Source organism: Volvox carteri (genome assembly GCF_000143455.1).
Source record: "Volvox carteri f. nagariensis unplaced genomic scaffold VOLCAscaffold_13, whole genome shotgun sequence".
Taxonomy (NCBI): Eukaryota; Viridiplantae; Chlorophyta; class Chlorophyceae; order Chlamydomonadales; family Volvocaceae; genus Volvox; species Volvox carteri.
The window spans coordinates 1,445,067-1,454,738 of NW_003307556.1; positions in this window are offsets into that span (position 1 = coordinate 1,445,067).

Consider the following 9,672-nt stretch of genomic DNA (forward strand, 5'->3'; position numbering starts at 1 on the left):
CCAGTCACCCAACATCCGTAGAGACAGATCAGCCACCACCACCATCTCAGCTGCGAAACTTAGTCCATCAACTAGACCTCATCTCCACACCTCAGCAGCGTTAGTAAACCTAGACCTCCCGAACAATGTCGGGGGTCTGACCAGGAATCGAATCCGGAACCTTCATATACACAAAGGCGCCACCAGACCAGACCTAAGTCGCCCATAAGGCCCAAAATGACTTAGGAGACTCAAGGGCTAGGATTTAGACTAAAAGCAAGGATGAGCAGCGTTTCAGAGTTATAAAAGTACGGCGTTATGTTATGTTCAAGCTCACGAGAGCTCGTAAGGCCCAGACGACCCAGGAGGCTCATGGACCGCGATTTCTAGCGTAGTCAAAAGGAAGGAAGAAACAGAAAAGGAAAAAGAGCAAAGGGGTTGTAAACCCATATGCGAGAGGAAACAGTGACCTAAGTAAGCGACCTCTGGCTTACTACTCGGCTATCAGCGTGCGTCGCCTCATCCAGATATTGTGTACGATCTGCGCAAGTCCATGACAGACGTCATATTAGGCACGGGCTCGATATCAGCCTGGCGTACACCTGGGTTGAGAAGCCCTTCCCGTTGGTCGTTGTACGCGGGACACTCTAGCAACACGCGAAACTCATCTTCTACTGCATTCATGTTGCCACAGACCCTACACCAGCGCTCTTGGCGCGACCCGACCGCCGGGCCAGCTAACCTCCAATGGCCACGCCCCTAAGCGAAACCGCAGCAGTAACAAGTATGACTTCGCAGGGAAGAAGCACGTCGTGTGTTTCGGCGTTCCCATGCAATGGGTATGCCGCCACATCCTTACCCCTGGTTTACGGTTGTCTGACAAATTCCCGGGGGATGTCGTAATAAGACGTGGGTTCTGCCAGTCATCATCAAATCGCTCCTTCAACTTTTCCATGACAGATATAAGATTGATCGGGTTCACGAGATGAAATTGACCTTCCCCTCTACATCCAGGTCCGAGTGAAGAGTACCAGAGACCCCTTAGGATCATAGCACACCAATGGGTGGCAGTATAATTAGACCTCACTGCAAGACGGATCTCCTCACAAAAAACATTGTAAAACACAGTCCCCTGTGCAAGGATAATCCTGTTCCAGGCCCTAACCCAGAGAGATGCTTCAGAAATGTGCAATGCAGATCAACCATGCGATCTCTAGAGACCTTTCTTAGTAGCAGGACCGTCCATGCGCTGAAGAATAAAGTCCGGTCCCACACCTGGACTCCATACGAAAGAATGGCTCTAATTTGCATTTCAAAAACACTCGAGCGCTATATTAGGCAGGAATAGTTCCTTCCTACGCAACTTCGCTATCAGGGCATGTGGGGCTCACTGCCCCACACTAAATAGCTCATATGCATCGGTGCAGGATTCGAAGATACATTGCCCTGTAATGAGTCCCCAAATACCTGGTCCTGCCAACCCACGGCATCTCTTCAACTGCACAGTGTTTCCCACTGCTCGCTGCATACCAACCTTCACAAAACTCCCAGTTAATGCGCGCAGAGTTTGATTGGGTTGTGTATAGACAATTTTACACTTAATGATATGAATGGTCATGCCAAACTGTAACGAAGCTCGGTCCCTATAAGGTACCGTGTCGTATACTAACTAAGTTGGAGTTAGAAGTCCGCAGATTGGTGGTATTGAAGAATACCTTTTTTTGGCAGAAAGACCAGTATTTTAACTGGGTTGGACGCTAGCACCATAAGGCCCTATCATACAAGAAACACCTTTGGCGTCAGTTAGAGAAGACTCAATTCAGATGAGCAGCCAAGGGGCCTAACAAACGCTGTGCACCAATCCGTAAGGGTCTTACGAAGGCAATTTAGGCGCTGTTGATTGTGGGCAAGCAGATTCTGGTCATCTGCGTACAGCTTTAGGGAAACATGCGCTCCATCAACAATGCAGTACTCATCGGCACACATAGCTATTGGCCTCCACGTGCTGAGGGGACAGCGTTGTTTGAACCCTTGAACAGATTCGACCATAACTATTTTATCCTGGGTCCCTTTCGCTTGTTTTTATTGTCAACTGAGTACGGTTGTACAACACCGTTGGATCGCCCAGCAATCAGCGCAATCAAAACAAGGAAGATGGGTTATGACTTAATTGCAACGTCGTAGATACCTGTATGTTATGAAAGTATATCTGACATGGCAACGACGCGGTTGATGCAGCTGAACTACGGGCTATAACTGCCACTCGATAAGAAACGCCGTTTGATGATGAATAAACAGCAGGTACCGGAAAAACCCTAAGGCAGCCATCATCCTTCCCTCGTTTGTGTGTGAGCAGCGATTTAATGTTACGTGCAACAGGCAAAGCGCCAGGTCGACACACGGAAGCTGCTCAATGTCTTGAGGACCGCAAAGTCGCGTCAGGTGGATTACATGGAAATTCGATACTTACATGCGGGTCTGGGCTATCCTCTTGGGCAGTCAACCGTGGTGCTAGACTTGTTCTTGACTACTTTACGGTGCCATGTTAGCGCTTTATGGGGACGCTTGAATCGATATATAGACCCTGTTTTTGTGTTACAGACTTTCTTGCCTTTAATGGCCACAGGACGAGACAGCCCAACCTCACCGGGGTCGTGGGTTGTGGCTAAGCAGTAAGCAATGGCTTGCGCTAACCAAGCATTTGGAGAGACAGGTGAGGACAATACCAGGTCTCAACATATTATCGTTGGGCTTCTGACTGGCCATGTGTGGCTGGCTTCTTCATCAAGCTCACCACCTTGCGCCGGCGGCAGGGATTAAAGCTTTCTGTGTTGCATAGTCTGCATAGTAGACTCCAATACTACAAAACATTGGGTCAGGAAAGGGTATCTGTTGGGCACACGTAAGCTGTCGACCTGCAGTTTGCACTAGAACTGCGTAGCAACTCCATGCCTCCAAGTTCGCGCTGTTTTTGTCCGTAATATGTTTTTGAGCAGGTGTCGGAAGTGGAAGTTTTGCAGCAAGTTGTCATCGAGAAAGAGCAGGTGGGCTATTGGCGGGCGAGCTTGCATGCAGCATTTCCGGTTTTCGCGCCAGCATGGGCCAAGGTTTGCACCTTATCTTCTGTGTGACACAGGAAGCTGAGAATCTGCGGCATCAGTTGGAATCGGAGCGTTCGGAACGAGCGCGACTTGTAGACGAGCTCCATGCACAGGCGGCGCAGTTGCGAGAGCAGGCAGAGTTCCCGCTTCAAGAGCTGGGAGCCCTGCGAGTACAGATGCGCTCCAAACAGGAGGCATGGGACAAGCAAAAGTACGAACTGGAGGCGCAGGTGTGGCTCACCCCGCTTGTGAACCATATGGGTTGAATGGCGCAGGCGTACCCGCATGCCCCTTACTATCTCCCGCCTGGGCCCCCTCCTCTGTCGGTTAATCCCACCCAGATGGACCGCCTGATGGGGGTGCTGAGGAAAATGGGCTTGCTGTCGGACTCAGAAGGGCAACGGCTGGCTTCTGCACCCTCGCCGCCAGGCACGCAAGACCCCCTGGCGGTGAGCGTGCGTGTCGATCTGGGTCCGTGGGTAACCTGTATGAAGGCTTAAAACGCCCTGAAGGACTTCCCTTGTGCTCACCTCACCTTCATCTCCTGCCCCGCCCCAGAGCACCTAGGTCAACTGCATGGTGACACGTGACTAGTGCAACAAACCTCGTCCTCCGCCGTGCAGGTTGGCGCGGGTCTGATGGCGCCTGAGGTGCAGGCCCTCCAGATTCGCGAGCTCAACATGCTGCTGGCGGATGCACGGCACCAGGCCGAAACCTACCGGCGGCAGCTGGCCATGCGCAGTATACCCGCGGAAGAGATGGCGATTGACATGAAGCGGCTAAGGGTGCGACATTGCCGTAGCTCGGCATGCCCCGTGCGGAGGGAAAGCAAAGGACTAGGTGCACGTCATGGTTGGCTGGTGTATGATTTTTCCTTGGATGTTGTCTAATTTGGCATCGGCACCACAGGACACCGGGGGCAGGAAATTCCTCGCTCTTACGGCTTTCCGCCGTGCTCGCAGGCCGATAATCAGCGTCTGGTAGCGCTGCTGGCCCAGGTCCCCGAGTATCGTACGATGGCAGCGGAGGTGGCGGAGGAGAGCGGCGTGCACTACATACCAGTGGAGGAGTGTCTCATGATCCGCGGCCAGGTGGACCAGCTGTACCCGCAGCTTTTGGACAGGTGGGATTGCCTCTGGAATAAGGACGGGGAACAAACACCGGGAGGTGCGGTGTAGGGCTTTAAGACAGATGCAAGCAATGGCGCTGGGCAAGGTGGCGGTTGCGCTGGATAGAGGCCGTTGTGGTCGTAGCCTAGGCGTGGTGCATGACATGGCCCTGTGCAGCCTTCTCCGCGTGTGGGTGCATCTAATTGAATCCCGCACAATAATTAGAGTCCTGCTAGGAATCCACCCCACTGACCTAACCAGCGAATTAATTATGCTGCTAGGACCGAGTCAGATGGGGTGGGGCACCAAACTGTATTCGCCCCGTGTGATGGCGCCCTGCAGGCCTGTGGAGCTGGTGGCGGGCCAGGACCTGGCGGGCCCGGGGAAGAAGCGTGACCCCGACGTCTTCGACCCCTACCTCACGCTGGTGCTGGACGAACAATATCACTGGGTGCCCCGGAAGGCTTTGGAGGCCGGCATGGCGCTCATGCGGCGGATGCTGCCGGCATTGCCTCTTTCGCAGCTTTTGGTGCTTGTAGTGGAGCTTAACAAGGTGGGGAAACGGTGCGCAGCTGCAGTCGCTACCAGGTCTGCCTTCGTATGGGAGCTCCGCTGACGGGTCCTCCTGCGTACGTGTGTTATTGCATGGTTATCGGGTGCAGATATGGCGTGACCGCGAGCGGAAGCGGTTGGCGGCGGTTGATGCTGCGCATCGCGAGGAGGTGCGGCGGTTGCAGCACATCTACCATCAGCGTGCCCCATACGAGGCAGTGGTGGCGGGTCAAAAGATCAATGACCTCAAGCGCCGTATGCGCGCACAGGCCGCCCAGGCCGCGGCAGCCTCGGCAGCAGCTAAAGAGGAGCAGCGGCGCGCTGAGGATGACAGCAAGGTGAGAATAATGTTGGAAAATGGAGGCCCGGACGGGCAGGCAGGGACTTAACTCTGCCGACATGACTCCAGGCCTGGGTCCCGAGCTTGGAGCTTGGATGAGGCGCGGAATGCGTGCTGATGTTGCATAACCATGGCAAGGGACAGAATTGCAGCTCGCGTACTGCCTGATTACGAGGAAGTGCCACACTCGCGGCTTCTGTAATCACTTCAGCATGCGCAAATTAAGGAAATGGATTCGGTTTTCATCCAACCCCAGATGCATTCGACCGCAGTCGATTATATCGAAGAGCGAAGCACGGAGGGCGGAGCACCTTGACAGCAGATCACGTTGACATGCTACACTGCAAGACAAGCAGCATTTGAGGACCTTAGTGCAGGTGTCAACCAGCTTCCTGTCCTATGCTGAGGCGCCTTTGGGTTAAACGCCATGTGCCGGCAAAGCAACAGGAGCCTTGCACCACTTCCGACATGGGCCTTCGATGATGATCTGCGTTGCTGGTGCGGTGTGCTGCTCGCAGGTGATGCTCCACGCGGGTCTGAGCTCCATTCAGGATCTTAGTCGCCAGGTGGCCAAATTGATTGCTCGGAATAAGAAGCTGGCGGGCAAGGCCGCGCGGCAGCGGGCGCTCTCTTCCCAACCCCTTTGCCCGTAAGGACCGACTGGGGTCCTTGGGTTGGCTAGGTTGCTGGCTGGGTTGCACGCATCCCGGTGAACGGGGCTTACGGCTCTTGCGGGTAGGGTCAGTTTGCGTTATGACAGGGCGGGGTGTGCATGATTGCTGTTTCCCTGTGCCGCGAGAATTTTTGCGCTGAAACAATACGATGGCCGCGGGTGTGGGCATGATTGCTGTTTCCCTTCCCACGGATTGCACCCCTACCAAGGGCAGCTATGGACATACGGATCACGTGGGTTTGCTCCAGCTCGCCCTTCCCCCACGCGCCTGCCGCAATGATGCCTGCACCTGCGCAATTGCCTGATGGGGATCACTGCGTGTGTTGCTCACTGTACAACAACTTAGGGTTTACCTCCTCCCCTTCCATCCCAACGCCACTCGATAGCGCGTGCTTTGACCGGTTGCTACTCTCGGACACGCTCGGGCAGCCACAGCGGACTGGCGCAGTGGAATCGTTGCAGCAACACCAACAGCGGCAGCAGCAGCAGCAGCAGCAGCAGGACCCGCTGGGCCCTCCGGCTAACATGGCTACACAACCTTACGAGCCAGACTTCAGTGCCGCCACGGCAACGGCAGCGACGCTTGGGGCACCCTACGTAGAGGGACACCAGGACAACGTCGCCTCTCTAACCACCGCACCCAGCCCCCGCTCTCCCCTCGGCACTAACGGGTACCACGCGTACGGCAGCCATAGAGGACGTGACACCTCCCCGGGGCCGTCAGGCGCGGGGTTTGGACTGGATACCCCAACGTTTAATTTGGCCAGCCACGGCGCATCAGGCGCAGCTGCTAGCACCGAACCTTACAATGCTGGTGCTGTTGTACGTGTCAACATGGTGCAGCCGCCGGCGTCCCCATCTGCCGTCCGAACCCGTGAAGTTGCGCTGGCTCCACAGCAGGTACCGCCGCCATACGCAGCGGCAGCTGCTGCGGCAGCCTATGATGAATCAGGGCTTGGTACCGCTATCGGCGATGTGCCGGGGCCATACCTAGGTTCTGGCGTCACGACTTATGCAGGCGCCACAAGCTCCGGGCCCCCTGGCGCCGTCGGCCGTGCCATGACCGCTGGAGAAATCAGCGCTGCCAGTTTGGCCGACTGGAGGACTGGTGCCAGCGTCCCCATTACGGTCCAGGTCCAGGTGGGGGGTTCAAGCCCGGCGCGGACCGTGGTCCTGCATGGCAGTGCGGTTGAGGCTGGCTCTACCAACGCCAGCATTGGATCGCAAGGGCAAGCACAATCCCGTGGGGTGCCAGTCCGGGTGCGCTTGCGATTCCCGCGTCAGGACATTACAGGGGCTTAGCACGCGCTGCAATAGCGTTTTAGACTATAACCAATGTATGTGTGGCTGGATGCTATCAGGGTTAGGCGTCTCGCTGCAATGGACGAAGGGTGTTTACGGGCATCTGATGAATTCTCAGCACGGCGGCGCTTATGCGTGCAGTTGAAGTGCACTAGATAATCTGATTGTGACTACATAAGAAAACTTTTCATATTGGCGGTTTTGACCATGCGTTTTGCGCAGCATTTACCTGTTCTGGCGTCTGTGTATGACTCTGATGGGAAATGGGCGCGTTCCGCCGCCGTAACGATGGGCGGGGTTTTGCTTCTTAATCGGAGCTGTTTTAGACAAGTAATCGATATTCCATGCGTCGGCATGAACGTAGGAATAGAGTTTCAGTGCGACAATATTTTTACTCCATTGTTACAAGATGACCCATCAATGCCAACTGCCACACGACTCACTGCTCTTTTTAAACCAAACATGGTGTGTTTACCTTTTCATCTTTTTGTTTTTTCTCGGCATATGTTCTTTTTTTGTTTTTTTCCCTGTAACATACGATGCCGCAAGTATTACCAATGCTCCATCAAAAACGCCAGAAAATTGCCAACTCCAAGCATCCGTGAATGCCAACGCAAACACGTCTGCTTTCGCCTGTCCGCCAAACCAATCGCACTGCAGCAACAATATGTAACAATACAGATAGGCACTTCCGTCATACCAAATGCCGCGCCAAAACACTTAAGTGCCGTTAGCTATGCATAGTCATAAGCAACGAAGGGAAGGGAGCATCAGCATACTCGACGCTCCGGGCACGTGACTCGCACTCCCAACGGCCGCGAAAGCTTTATACGTTTCACCGCCTCCTTACTAAGCCTCGAAACAGCATCAGCAATCACTACATAATAGAGCTATACGAGATTATAATGTCATGGCAGCACCCACGCGTACGCGGTCAAGGTGGGCACGTAGCCCTTATATGTAACATCAAGTACGACGAATATAGCTCTTAAGAATGACACTCATTACCATACCCGAAGTTGAGCAACAAGACCGGCGAAAAAACAGAAACCTGCACAGCTGCGGGAAGGTCCCCAGCACATAACCCATGCAACCCACGATAGATAGGAAGATTGAACAAGAGGCGAGCGATTAAGCACCCGTCCGACAAATCTTGAACATGCGGCTTAATGCATAGTGACACGCTAACACGCAATACAATAAAGAGGGGGGCTGTGAGGTGGTGCGTAGAACACCGCACAGCCATCCTCTTTTTTGTATACTTTCCACGAGTGGAACAGTAAACAATAAACACAGCACAGCCCCCTGCGTGCTTACCACCTTCCTCGGCGGCCGCCGCTCTCAAGACCAGACCTGGACACCATAGTCGCCCTATTCACGTGCAACGCGAAGTCAAGCACAAAAAAGAGAAGACCCTACGGCATGCACAGGGAAATGGAGTTACAGCACACCATCTTAACAAGCACAGCACCATCCCAGTCTCACAGCCGAAAACACCCATAAAACACTGGGTGACATCCCTATGAAGTTATATCAACAGCGAAACCATGCAAGATCTGGAACGATGCACTCGACACTCTGCACTTCTTAGGGCAAGCATAGGGCAAACCCGACCTAGCTATTCATCGACCAGAAGTTGAGGGTCCGCACCGTGACATTAGGATTCCGCATTGAGCAAAAAAGCAGACGGGAATCGCGTCTTTTGGGAAAATTCATTTTTTTGATAAACGCAATTTGAAAATCAGTCAGCACACACGCGTCACAGGCCTTGCACGATAAACAATTAAATAGAGCTCTCATATGGCACCAGGGTTTCGCGAAAATCTCAGCCCGGCTGGGGCCGAGGCGGGCAGCACGCATAACGGCTTCCTTAGCACCAGCCCGCTGGAACCACACAGCAGAGGAAGCGTTTGGCGACGCAGTGTAGCCAATCCGCCTGCTGCACACACTGCTGGGTAACTCAGCGGACACAAGCATATGGGTAAATGCATCAACACAAACCATAACGCGAAATGGCATACATACAGCGTAAGCCCACACACGCCGTGCTTCTGCGGTGCCCCTGGAGATGCCTCGCAATATGAGAATCGAATCGCCAACCACGCCGTGGATGTCAAAACGGCACCACACCATTCCGTGCCGTACTACCTCACTTACATCCAGCGCCAGCATCCTTTCACCGTGTAAAATTTTTTCGGGCGCAAATCTTTTTTCAAGTTCAAAAAGTGTTGGACAAACCTCGCATCTGAAATATTACCGGCACAACTGAGGCCTCAGCACAACTTTTTCCTGGGCCCAGGCGGCTACGCAAAACGCCTTGTTCTTATCCTGCACAGATACAGCCACAAAAAGTTCAGCCTCCACGGAGAAATCGTACACAGGTTGGTTTAAACGGAGTCTCAACGAGCGACAGGCAAGCCAAAAGGAGCACGCCGCAGACGCATTTGAGCCTGTCTGCATGGATACGCAGGCGGCGACGCGTCGGGCGCAACGCTCTAGGGCTTAAATCTTCTCTCGACTCACATTGGCATACACTCGTTCTTTTCATACTCAATATCATCCTACCGTGCTAGCAATCAAGCTGCAGAGACGGTTCAGGAGGCACAAAGGACACAA